Here is a 20,545-nt window from a genome sequence, read left to right on the forward strand (position 1 = left end):
TATTTATTCATCCAAGATATGTACTCTCATATCTTTTACCTCTCTCTCTCTCTCTCTCACTTCTACCATGCTTAATGATATGTTTGCAAACGGAAGAAGTAAGCATTGTAGGCTATCAACAACCTCCAAAACATAACCAAACTTGTGTATTGAATGGTGTCTGCCAGCCAGTTTATGTTTCAGTCATGTATAACTTCCTGCCTCAGACAAACCCTGTGAAATGTGATAATCCCAGCATGGCTCGGAGGAGCAATGGAGTTGATTTGGTTTTACTATTCTCTTTCTATTTGAATTTTTTTTTTCAACACGTTGAGCTTAAAGGTCCGTGTTGGATAAAGTGACATTTTGATGGTTTTTTTTGTTTTTTACAGTGATAATAAAGCAACATAGGTTCTATATTTATACTGTGAAAGTATAAAGGTAGTTTTTTCATTCACAAATGTAAAAAAAAAAAAAAACTACCTTTATACTGTATGGAGCAATACAAACATCTACCTTTAGACTTTCACAGTATTAATATAGAACCTAAAGCTGCTTTATTATCACTGTAGAAAAAACAAAAAAAAACATTGAAATGTCAATTTATCCAAATGGGACCTTTAAGCTCAACGTTTTGATGTAGTTTTTAATTTTCAACCATGAAAATCAAAGTTAGACGTATGAAACCTGCAGAGATTTCATTTTAGCTCTCCAACAGCTGGTTTCAATTGTTGATTGGTGCTGCAAAAGAAAACATTTCTTTGAGAAAGAGATTTCTGAATGTGTACAATTGTGCTGCCACTTCATTTGGAACTTCATTTGGGTGTTCTGGAGATAACGCTAACCATCAAGTTGGACAAATGATGGCTAAATATGTTTATTAAAAAAAAATCAATGGTAAAATCAAATCAACGCCATTGCTCCTCCGAGCCATGCTGGGATTATCACATTTAACATTACCTATTCCCAATGGTTTGTCTGAGGCAGGAAGTTATACATGACTGAAACATAAACTGGCTGGCAGACCATTCAATACACAAGTTTGGTTATGTTTTGGAGGTTGTTGATAGCCTACAATGCTTACTTCTTCCGTTTGCAAACATATCATTAAGCATGGTAGAAGTGAGAGAGAGAGAGGTGAAAGATAGTACATCTTGGATGAGTAAATATGACAGCTGGTTAGCTGTTGACATGAAAACCAATATCTCAGACAGAATGGACAGTCTAGTAATGTGTATCTAGTGACTATTCTGGAAGTGTATGGTGTTTCTGGTAGTTGTGAGAAACAGTAGCATACATTGTTCACTTGAGAGCTGTGGCGGCGGGGGGGTCTAGCTGTGGCCCTGGGTCGTCTGGCTGACACTGAGGAGGCCGCCTACACAATGAAAGAAAACATATCAATTAAGCTTTAATCACTACAGCCAGGGTTCAAACTTAACTTTTTTGCTCACTGGCCAACTGGCTAGTGAGCTTTAAAAATCTACTGGCCAGAAAGATTTTTTACTGGCCAAAAATTATGTATAGCTGTTTTATATTTTTTTCATTGTGTTGAACTGTTATAATACACTCATAAGAATTTTTAACACATATCATAGCTATTAGCATATTTTTGTGTGGAATAAAGGAGTCAAGTTTGCCTTTTTTCCCTCAAAGGTTTATTTTAGGGATGCACATGGTTAACCGCACTGTTAGAAATTACCAGCATTTCACAATAATTAACAGTATTATTTTACAGTAACTTGTTGTAATTAAGTTCCCCTATAATATCCCAATGAATACCTGTAAAAACTACAGTATTCTTGGATTACAGTTAAATACTGCAATAAAATAAACCATGTTATATCGCAACAAGGTCTGTAATATCACAGCAACACAGTAAAAAATGCAAGGATTTCACAGCATTCAACAGTATTATTACAGTGAAATATTGTATTTTCAAATATTCCTTGGTCACATGACATAACCGAACTCGGCACTGAAACTGAAGACACCATTTCCCTTTTCTCTTCTGGGCTGAATGAAGGTGAGCTGCATGCATAACAATGTTATTTTAAATGAACGTTTATCTCATGGCACAGTTCATATTTTGTTAGCAAGTGCCCGAAATTATCAAACGTTCTCTCACAGCAGTGATAGCTCGTTTCACTACTGCTAGTAAAATAAGCAGTAGCTAGCTAAGGCTAGCTAGTGTTTGCTATTTACTTTAGACATTTATGTAAGTTTAGACCTCTTGGGGCGTCGCGTGGCGTAGTGGTTAGAGCGGGCGCCCCATGTATAGAGGCACAGTCCTCGCTGCGGTCGGCCCCGGTTCGAGTCCCGCGTCGGGCGCCATTTGCTGCATGTCATCCCCCCTCTCTCTGCCTCCCCATTTCCTGTCAGTCTCAACTGTACTATCTATAAAGGCATAAAAGCCCAAAAAATATACTTTAAAAAAAAAAAAAAAAAAAAAAAAAGTTTAGACCTCTTAATGGGCCTGAGATGAGGGATAACCTGTGTTTACTGCAGAAAACACATAAGATTGTCTGTGAACCTCATGTGAATGTCAGGGTTGTAATGTTACTGTGGCTCTCTGCCTCACTGCAAACACAGACTGTTTTCATGCCAGACATACTAGGCAAGTTTTTTTTTAAACACAACTTCATAATAATTTTCTGATGTGTGAAATTAATTTTCTGTTTTTTTATTTTCCCCTCTATATTTCTAGTCATATCAGTTTTTCTACATTCATATGACACCACCACAGTATGCATATTCTTAAAGCTCAGGTTGTTTTGAACAACTGTCTGCAACTGATGACCCTATTGTTACCCTGTGATGCCCACCCCTAGGTGTGTGAGGTGGGGCCCAGAAGATTTACCAGAGGGGAAGACCGAGGCAACATTGGAGAATATGAAGAGGGATTTGCTCTACATCTACTGTCTTTTTGGTAAACTTTGTTTATTGCAAATTTGGGTGACAGTCATTGTGACAGTCATTTGTCCAGATCTGAACACTGTGTGTGTGTGTGTGTGTGTGTGTGTGTGTGTGTGTGTGTGTGTGTGTGTGTGTGTGTGTGTGTGTGTGTGTGTTACTTGGCTACTAACAATACATTTGTATGTCTGGTGGCCGTTTCTCCTCTCTCAGAAATGCCTATTCTCGCACTTTGCCCTCCTGACGTACGTCGATGTCCCCCACATCCGCGATGTTCTGGCCTGCTATGATCCAGACTCTGACAAGTCTGTCTGCATCCTGCTGCTCCTAATGTCGTACTTCAAAGATGTTGATGTGTACGATTTTTTATTCAAATATTTATGCTAAATGAGTGATTACATTAAACGCCATTTATTACCTTGTATGATTTACCTCTGACCAATGAACAATATTTATCCATTAATGTTAAATCTATGCTATTGTGTTACCATGTTACAGCCATGTGCCACTGCTGTGGACGTCAATACTGCAGAACTCCCCAGCACTGCCTGCTTGAGCATTCAAGGTAATGTTACTTTGTTACAGTATTTTGTTTTGATTCTAGGTATTTACATGGCCACAATAAATAATAATAATTACATTTGTATAGCACTTTATATCTGAAACAGATCTCAAAGTGCTCATAACACGTGATGTTGTATCTGTTCATTTCAGGTGACATGACGAAGCCCTCTGGATGGCTTAAATCCATCGTGGGACATGTCGTGATGGGCCCACACCCTTTGTTTTTACATGGAGTAGCTGCTCTCTTCAGCAGCTATTACATCTTCAACCTTGAGTATCCTGCCGCTGGATCGTCGACGCTGGAGTTCATTCAAAGGTATTGTATAAAGATCACATTTGATCTTGTAATTCACATTATAGTATAGGCTTCCAACTTGATGATTGTCTTGAGATCTAAAATGCTAACAAAGGAGGTACCGGTACCTGAGGCTAGCCTGGTGAGACCATCCTGATCTTGCAAACTCGTATTCAATTTCACTCGGCAGATCAGTCTGGGTATACACGTTACACTGACTATACAAATACCGACCGGTCCAATCACAGCTGTTTATTTTGTTTTGGTGCTGCCTGCAAAACATGCGTCTGTTTAAAACTGAAACTATCTTTGCTTGTTAACAGGTGCTTCTTGGGCATCAAGGAAGAGGCTCAAAGACCAAGAAGTGGACAACAATGACCCCCCATGTGAGCACCCTTTTGAGGAAACTAATTGACTGTGAGTGGGCATCAGTCTTTTTGCAGCAGCAGAGTAGTTCTTTTGTTTGTACTTTTTTAAGACAACTTTGCACTACAAGATTTTTGTACAACGCTGTTGTGCATGGACAATTTTATTGACTGTTTGGTCCTCTTACTGTTATTGTGACACAGCTAGGTGATAAATTGCATGTTTCTGCACAATGTCTCTGCATTTTAAGATGGCTTTAGAAAGTTTAAGACTAGGAAGTTGAATTTCTTGAATTCTTGAATATCCTGGCATTTACTGTATGTTGAATAACCTTTATTTGTAAATAAATATGCCATTGGGCTAACATTGACTTTACCTCAGAGTTGTGTGTTGGGGGGCAGGGGTATATTTAATTGTACAATGATTGTAAATTCACAGTAAATGGAAACTTTGTCTGCATTACTGCATTATATGACTTCCACAGTATACATTGTAGATTCACAGTAAATTACTATCAACTTTCACAGTACACACTGTAAAAGTACAGGGCCTTGTTGTAATGATATACAGCAAAAGGTTGTAATTCCCCAGTAATGTACTGTAATATCACAGTAATTGCTTTGTCATTGAAGCTGTGAAGTTACAGTATACAGTTGTGCTTTTACAACAATGCATTGTAATATCACAGGTGTGAAATTACAGTAAATTGCTGTGAGTCCGTTTCACAGTATATTGCTGTAATCCTTACTGTGAAAGTAATGCAAAACTTATCCAATTATTTATTGTGAATTCACAGCGAAAAAATTTGCAGTGCGTTTAACCATTAACCTATAACAAGAACTTGACCGAATAATACTATCAGTTATTTATATTTATTTATTAGCTCCTTATGTCGTCAACTCATGGGGGCGTGTCGACATGTGCAGACTTCCACTGCCTTCAGTCATATTATTTAGTAGCTAAAAGTTTCACAGGAGGACTAACACTGTGCACCATGAAGGAAGATCAGACAATAAATGTAACCTACACGGACATAGATGTGCATAACCTGTAATAACGGCGCTGCAATAAAAATAAAAAAAGACAAAAAACAGACGTCGCAGCTCTCCTGCAGCTCCACAGAGGAGCTGTCAGAGGAGCTGCTGTTCCTCTCTCTTCAGTGTGGTGTTTGGCTGCACTTTCAATAAGAGAAGTTCCATATGAGCGGATCAGCTGAGACAGAGCACAATGGATGTGGCATTGATCAGATATCGCAGCGCACGTACATGTGTATTTAACGGCAAAAAAAAAAAAATTGGAGCGATGTTTTTTTTTGCCGTTAAATAAACATGTGCGCTGCGATATCTGATCAATGCCACATCCATTGTGCTCTGTCTCGGCTGATCGCGCTCATATGGAACTTTTCTTATTGAAAGTGCAGCCAAACACCACACTGAAGAAAGAGGAATACACACGTGCGCCGCGAGCGTTGTAATCGGTCACAAATCATTGCTATACGGCATGTTGTGAGCTTTAAGATCTGCACGACACCGGCTCACAACCCAAGCGTCACAGCCGGGTCGGGAGGAACAGTAACAACAACGAAGTAGTTGGATTTTTTTCACTCGCCAGAGTGGCCAGTCAGCCGGCTTCCTTTACTCGCCAAAGCATCAAAGTTAGTCGCCACTGGCGACTGGCGACCGCTACAGCTATAAAAAGAGAGACTAAAAGAGGGACAGTGGGAGACTGGACAGGCTCATCGGACGGGCCAGCTCTGTGGTGGGCCTGGAACAGGAGTCGGTGATGGCAGTGGCAGAGAGAAGAACCATGGAAAAACTGATGGCGATCATGGACAACGGGCACAACATCTGCACTAACTGACATTTTATGAACTGTATTTCTTTTATATGAGAGTGTGTGTGTATATGTGTACATATATATGTATGCATATATATAGGCAGGGCTCGACAGTGCGAGCCCCTCGTCGCAAATGCGAGTAAAAAACAGATCAGTGCTAATTGTGAAATGCAATTAGTAGCACGTGTGCGACTACCGAATTTTACCGTTCAATAAATGTTTTATGATGTGTTGCGAACGTTTGGAGGAGGTTGTGGCCGGTTGTGCACTTGAATGCAGCATCAGCTGAAAAAAAGAGACTGCACGCGGAACCAAACCGAAGCTGTCAAGATGTATGCAGTATATACTGTAGGCTATCACTCATTTCCAATGTACAGGTGCATTAGAATATCATGGAAGAATTTATTAAGGCCTATGTCACTAATTCAATTCAAAAAGTGAAACTAACTAACACATTATATACTGTAGCTTATATGAAGACCTGAAATTCCGTATTCCCAAAAATGTAAATACTACAAAGGACCTGTTTTTTCTCTTTTCTTTAAAGCATTTTTAATATAGAAATGTTGTCCACCTATATGCAATCAATACTTGGTTGGGGCTGTTTGATTTTAACTACTGGAAATTGACTTTTCCATGATATTATAATGTATTTAAATGCACATGTATTATGTTAATGGTGAGTGTCACCGCTCTAAGATCTTTTTTGGTCCTGACCCGTTGGCATCCCTGTTAAAAAGCTATGAATTGAACTGTTTTGCTTATAAATGCCTCCTCATTGACCTCATATCATGTTATTATTTAAAATTATTTGTGTGCTACTAGATTTTTCAACTTACTAGCACACGTGCTACCTGGGAAAATGCTAAGCGTCAAGCCCTGTATATAGGTGATAGTTTGTATATAGGTATATTTTATATTTTATTTTATTCTTTTATATTATTGCTACATCTGTCTACATTAGCTAAGTACTTTCTTTCAGAATGTTTGGAGCAGCTGACAGATGAATTTCCTTCGGGATTAATAAAGTATCTATCTATCTATCTATCTATCTATCTATCTATCATCTATCTATCTATCTATCTATCTATCGATCTATCGATCTATCGATCTATCTCTCTATTAGGGCTGCCACGATTAGTCGACTAGTCACGACTACGTCGACTATTAAAATCGTCGACAACTAATTTAATAGTCGATGCGTCGTTGTTTGTTTTTTTTTTAATTTTGTTTTTCTCTCAAAACTGCTGCCGCACCTTCCACACACGCACCTGACGCCGCAGCCGCCCACCACACACACACATGCACTCACTCACTCAGTACACATAGGTGTTCTCTCTCTTTTCTCTCTCTACCGGTCTTGTCCCTCATCAAGCGGCACCGGTGTAGCCCCCCCGCCCCCCCCGCCGCCGCCGCCGCCGCCACCACCGCTCCTCACCCTCTCTCTCTCTCTCTCTCTCCTCTCTCTCTCTCTCGTCTGTCATTTTAAATGAGAAGGGCTACTAGGAGTGGTACCGCCGCTCCACCGTTTTAAATCACGGACTGAAAAACAGCCGTTCGTCATTTAAAAATAAAATCGCAGACTTTGAGACTCGGTGTTGGAGAATACTAGAACATTACCGCGTCTGGTCACAGCGGTCCTGGTCACGTAATGAGCGCTCATCTTAACGAGCAAGTCTTCTCTCCCGGCGTAAAACTATGTCAATATTTTCCGGTACCTTCTCATCACAGTTCACACCTTGCAGAGTTTGAGCTGCACCTCAGTTTCACTTGTTTTCATTTGACAGAGTTTCACACAGAACTTTCTGGTGGAGTCTTTCCATGTTTCTCCCTCTGTGACAGTAAAAAGGGAACATTTAATTTTTTTCAGACAAGACGATTGTCTTATAAACTATTCGATTTTTTTTAACAGAACGACTATTATTTACACTGAGCAAGTTATATTTGAATGATAAGCCTACCAAAACTTTATTATTGTGAATAATTCCTTAGTTTCAGGTGTCTACCTCATTTTATTTAAATGTAGCTATGTTTAATGCCAGAGACAAATGAAGGAAAGAAAAACCTAAAAAACCTTTAAGTATTTATTTTGGTGTTTGTTTAGGCCAGTGCCTTATCCTTATTTTACTCAGCTGTTTGCACTTTATGCTACAGTTAAAGCTGCATATTTCATTAAATGTTTAATGAACTATCATCTTAATTGTCTTTATTTTTAGTTAGCATATACCTTAAACACTTCAAGCTGAAAGCTAATGATGGTATATAAGAGCAGCTGCATGCTGGTGCGATAATCTGTATGTTTTGCATTCAATTTACGTATGATCCGATTAGTCGACTAATCGAAAAAAAATAGTCGGTGACTAGTCGACTATCAAAATAATCGTTTGTGGCAGCCCTACTCTCTATACAAGTCACCCACTGAATTACAATTACAAATATGTTTGAGAATAGCTTGAGTTTGTTCAACTACCATTATTATTAGTATCAATGCTTATTTTGAAAAGTATTAGCATTATTGACTGTTGGGAATCAGGTGACAGTTATAACAAACCCTAAAATAATAGATAAATGTAAATCACTCAAATTACCCTCTTGTGCTTTGGAGAGGGCTGGTAGTCCACTGGGCAAGACAGATCAGAAGGAGAAACTTCCTCCATAGCATGTAATGCTGCGCTGCTGAACCAGACTGGGTTCAGTGGAAAGAAGCTCTCCGCCTGTGAAACAAAAAGAAAAATCCACTGACAATATGTCTTATCACATACACAAAGTATACATTAAGAACCAATTAAGACATCCTAAAGTATTTGAAAAAAACAAACCTGCTGCTGAGCCATCCTGGGCTGTGCGGTTCACCAGGCTGGCTCGTCTGGAATGAAAAGTTGTATTACTATTATTATTATCAAATTGTAAACCACTTGAGAGAAAAAAAAAATCTAATTTTCACAAAGTCTCATATACACATTACTGTAGCCATGTTTCCATCCAAAGATATTCGAATTACTGGGAAATGCGCATTAAAAGAAATTTGAATCATGTGTGTTTCCATCACCTCAAGCAAATACAACGACTATTTGAATCAATAGAAAAAACACAAAGCATAAATGAACCTACGTTCCCTATTGTTGTACATTTTCCCGCCGTTGAAGCTAAGCTAAGATACTATCAAGACCAACTGTACATATTTTAATGTGTTTCAGGTGATCTTAGCCAAAACACGACAGAGTAACTTCAAACTTAATCTCACTATTGTGTACAACTGATGTGTTATAGCTAATACTCTCAAGCTAGCAAGTTGAAAAGACAAATTCTTACCTCTGATGGATGAAAAGGGGGAGAGCAGATTAGCGCGGTTGGGCTTATACCGGTTTATACGAGCCAGAGCGAGCTTTTGATGTGCCGCCACAGCTGTCACATAACACGTGGCGACAGCCTTTGATCTCGCCGAGGCTGTGCAGGATTCCTGTCTGCTAACTAGCTGCTATCATGCATGAAAAAGAAAATAAACAAGATGGTTCGACATTATATAGCCTAACATTAACTTTAGCTACTTTCACCTCTAGAAGAAGCCCAAGCTTAATTATTTTTAGGTACACACACTACAATTGCATTTACAGACAGATGCTAATAATAACAGATCGTTTTTTTCTCATGTAATACCAACTAGCTGCTCGCTAGCTAACGTTAGCTACTCCCCTCTAGTAGTTCCAGCTGCAACACTCTTTTCGAAATTATACATTTTTACATCAGTTCTTGGTCACGCCAGCTGCACTTCGGAAAAGCTCGGTCGCGCTCTCTTCACTTTAAAATCGAGTGCCTGTCTACATCGTCTCGTACGGTAAAGCGTGTGAGGGGCTTCATGGTGCATTCAAGGACACCCCGTAAACCCAGGAATCTATATCGAAGCAACTGCCCAAACTGAGCTAGCCTAAGGCTAAACAGCTAGGCTAACAAGCTAAGCGGCAGCTTCAGCACCCACCCACCCAGCTACAGAGCACCGCTGATGAATCCGAAGCCCGAGTCCGACTCTCACCCTGCTGCTGAACGAAGGTAATTCCCTTAACGCCACAGCACCACTTGAAATAACGATCAAATATGAGATTATAGGTATATATTTTTATTTAATAAAAGTATACAAGTCCGCAAAACTCCAACGTCACCAACCATAACGTCAAAGTAACTTCATTAACGTAAATGACTTGTAGTGTAATTTTAAGAAACTTGAACATATGTTATAACCTATGGTTATAAGCTTTACAGTCTATGGTTATAAGTTAACCCTAACCCTTGATATTAAAAGCAGTGGTGAACAGTAATAAAAATAATATTGTCTTCAAGCGCTGCATATTGAGGTAATTGCACTCAACAAGATTAACGTAATTTTCATTTTATGCTGTTGTAATTTTAACCTACTTCAGTACACTAACGTTAGCCTATATTTCAGAGGGAAATATCTGAACTTTTTTTTCTTTTTACCTCTGTAATCTTAAAATAACAGGTAGTTTAAAAAAAAAAAAAAAGATTAAGTGAACATATAGGCTAAGTTCTGGTAAAATATTCATAACTTACTTCCTTAGATAAACAACCAATTTCAAAATGGTTTTGGATGAGATGTAAAGGCTGTGCATAGTTTATTTGAACTTTTAGTGCACCTTAAGTAAGGGATAATGTATAGTTCGGAGGTTGTTATGGAGAAATAAACCCCGACAGGTTGTATGGAACTGTTGGAACGGTTTGAGTAGGGTGAAGCTGCAGTACCGGAGTAACCGTATAGTCCAGTAATTTTAGGCCAAAAAAGGGGTCAACGTTAAACAAATTGCAACAGAAGCAAACTCAACTGATTTTGTATCCTCAACATGTCCTGAATGAGGGAAAAAAAGCCCCGAAGAATCCCATTAGGGGAAAGTTTCGAAAAACACCCAAACATATCCCATTTATACGAATATAAAAAGTTTTTTTCACGTGAATAGGGTAACATTTTTAACCTTTAGATATCTCCATGAAAATTACTGAGTTGATTACTTACATTAAGACAAACAAAAAATGTATTACAAGTTTTTTGAAATTATTTGTTAACATGAGCAAATTTGCATAAATCTGCATAAATTTGCATAAATCGCACCGTTTTGACGGCACATGTATATATGAAGTTGCTGTGGTGGTACCGGCATGAAAATTGGAATGAGTTGACTCCATCGGTCAACCAACAAGTTGACCACTTTAAATTTCAAGATGACTGCAATTTTTCAAGACATCCACATCCTTAGTAGAGCAGGTAAAATGTCTCTATTAATGCTCATGGGCCTAAATTGGTTCCATTCCTTAAGTTTTTTAACTGTATGTTAACAAGATTGAACAAGACATTTTCACCTGCTCTACCCAATGTTTAGATCAAGTGCTGTATGTATGCAAATTAGCCATATGTAATTGGATTATGCACTGTTGGCTCATGTCATACCTGCTCTACTAAGGATGTGGCTGTCTTGAAAAATCAACCAAAACCCGGCCATAGCAGCGTATTTCAGTTTGTGCGAATAAGGGGATTTTACAGTCATCTTGAAATTTAAAGTGGTCAACTTGTCGGTTGACCGATGGAGTCAACTCACTCCAATTTTCATGCCGGTACCACCACAGCAACTTCATATATACATGTGCCGTCAAAACGGTACAATTTATGCAGATTTATGCAAATGTATGCACATTTGCTCATGTTAACAAAGAATTTCAAAAAACTTGTAATACATTTTTTGTTTGTCTTAATGTAAGTAATCAACTCAGTAATTTTCATGGAGATATCTAAAGGTTAAAAATTTTACCCTATTCACGTGAAAATAAATGTTTATATGCGTATAAATGGGATATGTTTGGGTGTTTTTCGAAACTTTCCCCTAATGGGATTCTTCGGGGCTTTTTTTCCCTCACTCAGGACATGCTGAGGATACAAAATCAGTTGAGTTTGCTTCTGTTGCAATTTGTTTAACCTTTTCTCATAAAATGACTGGACTAGTAGCTGTAGGACCGACCGCAGCTCTAGGACCGCAGCTGTAGGACCCGTTCGATTTACGTCACAGCGCTTCCTACCAAGTGGAGACTGCCGTTACCTGCTGATAATTTTTAATCTCGTCTGAAGTTACTGCCGTCAGATTTATCGACTACAAATCACCTCAAACGTGCTCCTAACTACTTTCTGGACATTGGACTCTCTCTATTCTACACTCTACTGGTCTTTTTTTACTAAAATTAAAGCTTGAATAATGTAGAATATTTATTAAAACATTTTCAAAAATAATATTATATATATTATCATATACATGTTAGGATGGGTATATTTGTGTAGTCTTATCTGTCATAAACACGTTTACTGTCGCGGTCTTCCACCGAGCTCCTTTTTTTTTTTTTTTCACCGTGACCGACAAGAGCAGTGACAGGGAGGCTCTGAGCGCAGGTTTGGTTTTCAGCAGCAGTGTGGAAGATGGCAGATAGCCTCCACTGTCCCTGTAACAATCTACAAGTCATTTATTATGCTGTTAAATGACGGTAAATATGAAACATAAGGTAAATATCCATAGTTCTCCTCCTCTGCTGTCCTCTGATCAGAGCGCGTCCCTAGCAATGGCCTGTTTTACCTAGCAACGGTCTGGAAATCGACTGCTGGAATTATTTTTCTGTTGTTTAATCAGCTCCTTTATTCATTGCCTAAACACAATTACACTTCTCACTTAAACTGATCTGGCTTGTCTACACTCTACCTGATCTTTTTACTAAACTTAACCAACTCCTTTCTTCGTTGCCTAACCACTCAAACTCAAAATGCGAACTTGTAATATAAAATTCAAAGCGGAATAATATAATGGTCAAGCGGTGACCGTTTCCATAGTAATGCAGCAACTTCCGAACGTTGGGGGTGTCGGGGCGCTGTGACGTAAATCGAACGGGTCCTACAGCTGCGGTCCTAGACCTGCGGTCCTACAGCTACGGTTACTCCGGTACTGCAGCTTTATACTACATGAAGGGGTTTATTTAAGCAATATTACCCGAGAGGGTGTGCTTGCGGACCTCGGCGCAAGCGCCTCGGTCCTGACCGCATCACCGTCGTGCTCAAATTACGTTTAAGCACACCCTCGAGGGTAATATTGCGATTATACAACAATTACCAACAAAATAAAGCGTATAATTAAATAAATATTCATGTTGATGGACGTTTTGCTCTCAAAATTTAAATTTTTTCGCGAGTGTGCTTCCCGTTTCCATGGAAATACATGGGGTCTGACTAATAACTGAAACACAATCAGTCACGTCAGTAGACTCCTATGTGTAATGGAACCTAGTTCACCTCTACAGCAAATAGTCCGAACCTTGTAACGACCTAGCAACAGAAATGATTTTCTAGTCCCAGATGAGTGAACTCTGAGCTGACGTTCATGTTTTAACGCGGTCTCGGACTTTCCCGAACTAAATCAACACTGCACAAACTCGCCCAAGTTATAACAAAGATGCCGTTTTTTTCCTTTCACAGATGTAGCTTCTACAACCGCAAACTCTGCATGTAAATGAAGTTATAGCGCCGTGTCGCCGACACAGCTGATAGAGAAAGCCAAACGATTACTCCAGATTATTTAAAAGCCCAAAAGGCGCAAGCGAGAGAGAGGGAGAGAGAGAAACATACAGGTAATCACCTCCATTTTATCCAATGAAATATTCAGCTCCAGGCCATATTTTTAAAAAACATATTCACCGCGATCACAACTCGTGTCTCTCCGACTTTGTAACGTTACACACATGGGAGGGAGACAATCCTCTCGGCTGTAACGGGGAAGTTTACAATATATTAACAAAAAATAAAATAACATAATTGTTCTATAAATATGACTTTGGCAGCTGTCAGGAACAACCTACAGGAAGGAGGTCAATGTAGTTTGTTATTTTCACGAGTAATAAACGTTTTTTAAAATAAAAGGGGGAAAAATCCATGTTGCCATGGAGATGTGTAAACAACATGACATGGCGAAGTAATATTTTCAGTGATGAGTCAGCCGTGCTCTAATGCTGATTTGAGCACGTTCTAAATGTCTTATTGATACTTATCAGTAGGGTGACGTCACGATGCGTTCCACCTGGCCGCCGCCATGCTGGGTACCGAACACTGAGTTAACCTCTATTCAGCTCAGTGCAGCCACATCCTCTCTGACCAGAAGACTGCTGTCTGATGTAGTTTGGATATGGATATTTCTCATTTTGATGGCCTTGCCTTGAAAGCACACACCTCCAGCACCTTTCTGCTGAGACGAGCTTTGACAGCGCGGTGCGCCGCTCTCTCTCCCGTTAAAAGTGAATCTCGCTCACCCAGTGGACCTCTCTCTCTCCTCGTCTCTCTCTCTCTCTCTCTCTCTCTCTCTGGTCTCCCGTCAGGTAAAAGCTGCCGTTTATTCCTCAGATGAAGCTCATGTTGAGCCTCTCCGGTACAATTATCCATCACTGCTGTTGAATTAGCCGCTAATCAAAAGCTGTCGCCACTCTGTTTTATCTATCGCTCTGATTTCCCTTTTCTGTGCTGCGCTGATCAGAGCGGCGTCCCTAGCAACGGTGTATTTTACTTAGCAACGATCTGTTAAACAGGAATAACAGACTGTTAAATGCAAAATCAAGATGTAAATAAATATCAGAAATATCAATAAATTATCGGAATACGATATTCAATAGAGCCATGTAATAAAAAACGCTTTATCCACTATTTTTGTGAGATTTGATGTCACAGCCCATAGACTGCCTTTGGAAGTCGGTACCCAAGATGGCGCTGTGACCGGCTGCGAACGCTGTGTGACGTCACGTGATATCTATCTATTGACCAATCAGATTGCTTGGTTGGAACTACTTGTTGTATAATTCTCCATAACAACCTCCGAACTATACATTATTCCTTACTTATTACACGGCTCTATTGAATCCTGCTCTCTGATTGGTCCAGCGCTGCGTTCTGCGGTCTGTTATTTTTGTATAACGGACCGTCGTCATGTATAACAGACCGTTGCTAGGGATGCCGCTCTGATCAGCGCAGTACAGAAAAGAGAAACTATGCAGGATATTTACCTTGTGTTTCATTTTTACCGTCATTAAACAGCGTCGGACTAATAGTGATGTTAGAGATAAATGATTTGTAACCTATTACAAGTAGAGTGGAGGCTCCTTCCACATCGTGGCCGGAAACTAAACCTGCGATCAGAGCCTCTGACTCGGTGTCACAGCTCTCCTCTCGTCTCGGTGCAGCTGGCACCGCGGCTCCGCGACACAAACGCACCCCGTAAACAGTAAAGTTAATCTCTTGCTTATGACAGATACGACTACACACAATACACACATTTTAACACGTGTATGGTAATCCATCGATCCACTGATTGATTATCAAAGGCTTCAAATGCACGAACGGGAGGAGGCTCGGCAAAACAGCGGAAGTGACCGGTCTTGCAGATTCGCTAAATGCAATTTTAAATCGATGAAAGTCATATTTTGGTCAACATTATGTTTCAAATTAATTATTTCACTTGTAAACCGTGTAATAAGCGGGATAATGTACAGTTGGTCGGTTGTTATGGAGAAATAAACCCCTTCAGGTTGTTCCATACAACCTGTCGGGGTTTATTTCTCCATAACAACCTCCGAACTATACATTATCCCTTACTGAGATAAGAGGGATGTCACATAATAATAATAACAAGAAAAACATCAATAATGAATTATATTTGTATAGGTAACTAAAGAGAGATTTTCAATGCTGAGCATTTTAGTGGAGTGCTTTCACAGTGTGGTATTATTAGGCTACTTACTTAGTAAGGCATTTCAAAACACAATTGGTTACAAGAAGTTTGTCTGTCTTTTTTAGAATGCATTCAACAAAGAAAATGGGCCCTCCCAGCCACCTTGACCAGGCCACCCAGGCCCACTGCCCAACCACAGATGGACGCCCAGCCCAAACCCCTGGCACGCCATACCCCACCCAAGCTCCCGGCTGCCCCGTCACAGCCCCTGGCCCAGACGTCGGCTCCCTTGAAGCCAAACGATGTAAGCTGTCTCCTACTTTACACTTCACACAGTTCAGTTATTAGATCGTCTTGCTTCAAAGGATAGATAAATGTATTATTAAGTAATTTCTTCTATTAAGTTGTTGCTATGTACTTTCTGCTTTTAATAGATGTAACATATTGCCATAAACATGAGCCAACTTTAATGAGATAACTTTTTCTTATTTCATTGTCTTTCTCCTCACACAGGTACAGTTTGGATAATTGGGGACAGCTATGTCCGACGTGCTGCCCACAGAGCTGCAGAAACCATGGGGACTGACCTCAGCGTGCCCGGTGTCTGCGTCTGCTGGTTCGGCTGGGGTGGACTGCGGTGGAAAGGCCTCCTTCCCTTCCTTTCCCACTCCCTGCGAGGAAGAACAGAATCGAGAAATCGAGAAAAACTGTAATATTATTTAGGAATCTAGTCTTATTTTTTAAGATTACATGCACTATTTTGTATTATTTATTTGTTTTTGCATATTTTCACTTTACTTAATTATAAGTTTAATTTTTTTTTCAAAAAGTCTTACATATTAAAGAATCTTTGTTTTGTCTGTGAAATTTATTTTTCTAACCAACTTAATTACTTATTTTTTTTACATGTCAAATAAATTATTTTCCAAAAGCAACTCCCTTTGTCTTCTATTCATATTTAAAATGTCCTAGCTTTACTGTTGGTTGAACACTAAATAAGTATGTATTATATTATTATATCTACAATTAGTATCTATTTGAATGAGATAACTCTACACATGATTTACTGGTTTTGGTTATTTCTTAATAGATGTAAGATTTATGTAATATCTCTACTTTTAAGAAAGTCCAAAAAACAAAATTTTCTGAGCATCTCTTACAACAGCTGTCAGGAAGACCAAGGCGGCAGATACTGAGTTCATGCTCAATACAGATTTTATTGAAAGAATAGGTGAGGATTGGGGTTGGAGAGCAGTGGAGGGAGACAGAGGGCGCTCAAACACACTGGAGGGCAGGCGATGCCATGGTTATCACGGTGAGGTCCAGAGCCGGCTGGAAGAGAACGTTCGAGCTGATCCTGAGCATCTTCCTACTGACAGGGCAGGGATATGGGAGCAAAGGGAGACAGACTGAAAACAAGAGGCACGAAACAATGAAAGCAAGAAACATGTAGGAGGTAAAAATAATGGAATGGGCTTTATGCACATTTCTGAACTTAAGCCAGCTCCTTTATTTCGTGTCTTACATTAGTTTAGTTTAGTTTTTTTTATTTGCACATTATATAACCTGCATAAACAATGAAAATAGTAAAATTAAACATTGTGCAGGAGAGGTAGAAGCCAAAAAAGGCTTATAAAAATACCTCCCCTATGTAAAAAAACAACAACAACATTATTACATTATTTGACAAACTGATTAATCCTGAATTAATTAGGTGTCTGACCTCAGTAGTCACAATGGTTAGATACACCTGGAATAATCATTTTGTCCAATAATGTAAGACCAGAAATGAAGGAGTTGGCTTATGTTTTGGAAGTAGTGGAGCTGTGCATTGTAAAGCGTGGCGAACTGATGAGTAAGTGTTCAGCTGGTGTAATGGAGCAGAGGAGTGATGAGCAGATGAGCCTACGGTGTGTGCCCTGCAGCAGCAGTCTGCGCTTGGAAAATGCCCCTATAGGGAAGAGGGAGAAACACACAGAGAGGGTTGGAGTCACTAGGATTATACAGACAGTGAAGTAACCATAATGTTGCAAGATGAAGAAGAAACGAAGAAACAAAGCCAAATAAGAAGCTCACACCACATTACTTCTACTACATTAGTCCCACAAACATCACAATATGAACTCCACCAGCCACAATGATAACAGAAAATCAAACCAAAAAAATACTTAATTTATATTATTTCAATCAGGACAGACTAATAAGGAAAAGAGAGTCAGACTGAAAAGTGAAATTGCATTTATTGTGCATACAAATAGGCTTTGGCGCTTAGACGCCGGGGAGTAGATCATCGTGGAGTACTGATCTATGGGTGATAGCTTGCATCTGAAGATGATGATCCCCCCCGGGCCTAGACACTGGTGGTGGTAGACTCCTGGTCGAAGATCCCGATGAAGATGGTCGGCATCAGATGGAGGTGGAGAAGGGGTGGAGGTGGGCTGAGAGTTTTGCTGGATAACAGCAGAGAAAGGGAACACTTCTAAATTTGACGCTAGAGACTGATCGGTAGGAGAGAGAGGAGATGACAGCCTGTGATTGGATGAATTAGGTGAAGAGGGCGGGGCGAGAAGATAGAGGGTGAGCTCGGGAGAGGCTGTGTTTAAGAGATAGTCTTCCTGTCTGAACTTTCGCTTAGCTCCATATATATAAATTAGGAATATATATTTATTCAATAATTTTTTTGTTAAATTAAATTTTCTCTCAAAATAAATGTAACAGATTATCAACTATCGAAAATCATGAAATAACAAACCACTGTATGAACTTAATTTTTATATATATATTTTTTTATTTTTATGATAAGGTGCTTTTTTTGGGTTCTTATGAGATTTTTTTAAAGTTATTTTTTAAGTAACATTTTGAACTTTAATTTCAAACTATGTTGAACTTAATCACAACTCCAGAAACTATCTACAAAAACATTGACAAGGGAGGTTTTCATTTTAAATGTGTTACAGTATTCCAAAGCTCAATATCATCTTTTGCCCCGTTCATGCAGGCTCTAAGAAATAAAGAAAACTCTGGTATACTGACACAGACAGGCTTGTGACTACTTATTTAAAGACTTAATATCGTCTTAGGGCCCCGTTCATGCAGGCTCTAAGAAATGAAAAAAAATCTCTGGTATACTGACACAGACAGGCCTGTGACTACTAATTTGACAGATCAATATCGACTTAGGCCCCGTTTATGCAGGCTCTAAGTGATAAAGACATGGTTTTATAGTAATACACAGACAGACCCGTGTCAAGTATAACATTAAGCAGCGTAATCAAAAGTGGTTGCAGGTCAGCTCAGTAAATGCTCATTCTACTTCAGAGAATACTTAGGCCCCGTTCATGCAGGCTCTAAGTTAATATTCAACAGTTGAGACAACACATGTACTTCCTTACAGTATACATCAAAAGTTACTTTGGCCCCGTTCATGCAGGCTCAAAGTAACATTTCCAGCAAAAGTCCACACTCTGCTTGGAGACGACATAATTTGAAGTAAAATAAGATGTTTGGTGAATTTTCAACTGATTTCCAGCAAAAGTCCAGATTTTGCTTGGACACGTCACAATTTTAAGTAAAATTAGCTGTTTGGTGAATTTTCAACTGATTTCCAGCAAAAGTCCACACTCTGCTTGGAGACATCACAATTTGAAGTAAAATAAGCTGTTTGGTGAATTTTCAACTGATTTCCAGCCAAAGTCCACACTCTGTACAGCCTGTGTCAGCGTTGGTCGTTTTGGACAGATCTGGCCATGGGAGGCCGAATTTGGCAAACGCAGCGTGGGGAGCTTGGAGACATCACAATTTGAAGTAAAATAAGCTGTTTGGTGAATTTTCAACTGATTTCCAGCAAAAGTCCACACTCTGTACAGCCTGTGTCAGCGTTGGTCGTTTTGGACAGATCTGGCCGTGGGAGGCCCAATTTGGCAAACGGAGCGTGGGGAGCTTGGAGACATCACAATTTGAAGTAAAATAAGCTGTTTGGTGAATTTTCAACTGATTTCCAGCAAAAGTCCAGACTCTGCTTGGAGACATGACAATTTGAAGTAAAATAAGCTGTTTGGTGAATTTTCAATTGATTTCCAGCAAAAGTCCACAGTCTGCTTGGAGACGTGACAATTTGAAGTAAAATAAGCTGTTTGGTGAATTTTCAACTGATTTCCAGCAAAAGTCCACAGTCTGCTTGGAGACGTGACAATTTGAAGTAAAATAAGCTGTTTGGTGAATTTTCAACTGATTTACAGCAAAAGTCCACACTCTGCTTGGAGACGTCACAATTTGAAGTGAAATAAGCTGTTTGGTGAATTTTCAACTGATTTTCAGCAAAAGTCCACACTCTGTACATCCTGTGTCAGCGTTGGTCGTTTTGGACAGATCTGGCCATGGGAGGCATAATTTGGCAAACGCAGCGTGGGGAGCTTGGAGACATCACAATTTGAAGTAAAATAAGCTGTTTGGTGAATTTTCAACTGATTTCCAGCAAAAGTCCACACTCTGTACAGCCTGTGTCAGCGTTGGTCGTTTTGGACAGATCTGGCCATGGGAGGCCTAATTTGGCAAAAGCAGCGCGGGGAGCTTGGAGACATCACAACTTGAAGTAAAATAAGCTGTTTGGTGAATTTTCAACTGATTTCCAGCAAATGTCCAGACTCTGCTTGGAGACATCACAATTTGAATTGAAATAAGCTGTTTGGTGAATTTTCAATTGATTTCCAGCAAATGTCCACACTCTGCTTGGAGACGTGACAATTTTAAGTAAAATAAGCTGTTTGGTGAATTTTCAACTGATTTCAAGCAAAAGTCCACACTCTGTACAGCCTGTGTCAGCGTTGGTCGTTTTGTACAGATCTGG

General features: G+C 39.5%; 1 long non-coding RNA gene across 1 annotated transcript; it reads left to right on the forward strand.

Annotated features, from left to right (window-relative positions):
* The first annotated feature begins 3,359 nt into the window (after positions 1-3,359).
* On the forward strand, positions 3,360-4,373 carry LOC146987799 (uncharacterized). The gene is made up of 3 exons (XR_015035939.1): positions 3,360-3,454; positions 3,604-3,769; positions 4,072-4,373. It is a non-coding gene; the product is annotated as an uncharacterized LOC146987799 (long non-coding RNA).
* Positions 4,374-20,545: the final 16,172 nt, after the last annotated feature.

This window comes from Trachurus japonicus, chromosome 5 (assembly GCF_045865225.1).
Source record: "Trachurus japonicus isolate A0001 chromosome 5, Traja_1.0".
NCBI classification, from domain to species: domain Eukaryota; kingdom Metazoa; phylum Chordata; class Actinopteri; order Carangiformes; family Carangidae; genus Trachurus; species Trachurus japonicus.